Genomic DNA, 1,620 nt, shown 5'->3' with positions numbered 1-1,620 from the left:
AGGAGATCAGGAAATGCTTCTGTTTTTCAAGCATTATTGCATTATTATGGGTTATTAATCAGATGACTGTAGGCTTCCATGTGTCTGATACTATTAATCTCTTCATAAGCTTGGAGAAGCAGGATAAGGTTCAGTGACATTCAGACTACAGGGGGTAGCAGAGATTTTTCTCTTGCCTCTTTTTTAATTTTCAATAAATAGATGTTACACTCTCAGCAGAAATGGAAAATCACAGAATCAGAGAACCACAGAATATGCTGAGTTGAAAGAGACCCATAAGGATCATTGAATCCAACACCTGGCCCTGCACAGGACCATTCCCAAGAGTCACACCATGTGCTTGAAAGCATTATCCAAAAGCTTTTTGAACTGTGTCAGGCTTGGTGCTGTGCTCCCTGGGGAGCCTGTTCCGGTGTTCAACCACCTTCTGGGTGAAGAACCTTTTCCTAACACCCAACCTAAACCTCTCCTGACACAACTTCAGGCCATTCCCCTGTGTTTTGTCACTGCTTACTACAGAGAAGAGATCAGTGCCTGCCCCTCCTCTTCCCTTCACAAGGAAGGTGTAACTGCAGTGAGATCTCCCCTTACTCTCCTCCAGGCTGAACAGACCGAGTGACCTTGGCTGCTCCTCATATGGCTTCCTCTCAAGGCCCTTCATCATCTTCATTGCCCTACTTCGAATGCTCTCTAATAGTTTACTACCTTCTATTGTGGCAGCCAAAACTGCACACAGGACTCAAGATGAGGCTGCCCCAGCCCAGAACAGAGCAGGACAATGCCCTCCCTTGCCCAGCTGGTGAAGCTGTGCCTGATGAACCCCAGGACTATCCAGGACACTTGCAGAAAGCAGATCCATTTTAATTTTATCAACCTGTTTAATACAAAATGAAAGTCATATATACTGATGATAAATATTTCAAGATAATTCTCCAGTTTAAATGAAATTACTGATGTATCATGTCAAAGAGGCTCTGGGCTATCTTTTAAAATATGCAGGAAGTGAGAGACTAGCATCTTCCATTTCCTGAAATACGTGGATTGGAAAAGTATAAGCTTCAAAATCTGTTCCTTTAATGCAGTAAAATGGAGACTGGGACAGAAGAAACAAACCAGCACGTAGTAAACAAGACAATCTGAAGGCACAAGAAGAGTTAAAACTATTAAATACAGAAGAGGACGCCTTGATTAAGGACCTCCATTACAAAGCCACTTATTCTATGATTCAATAAATTATGTAGCAGCTCAGGTAGGGAGAAGACACAGGGGAGATGTTCAGCTGGTAGAAAAGGCAATGTCTTTCCAGCATGGAAGTCTACCCTTTGCCCACTTAGAGTCCGGCTTACAAAGAACTGCAGTGAAAAAGCACACACCCAGCAAAGCCTGACCTTCAAAAGTTGGGGTCTACACACTTTCTGTGGCAACCCTGAGCATATGCCATAGTACAGCACTTAATGTCATGGACACAAACTCTCTTTCCATAGGGCTTTCACTGCTACAACTGTCTGGGTGTTTATTCAGACCAGATATTTGTCCTCCTAAGCTGGTGCGTGGCCTGCAGGCCTGTTTTCCACAAGCAGCCCTGTAAACATCATTACTGAATTACCTTGTGGTCTTACC

Source organism: Zosterops lateralis, assembly GCF_965231275.1.
Source record: "Zosterops lateralis genome assembly, chromosome: 3".
NCBI lineage: Eukaryota > Metazoa > Chordata > Aves > Passeriformes > Zosteropidae > Zosterops > Zosterops lateralis.
This window is presented reverse-complemented; position numbering follows the sequence as displayed.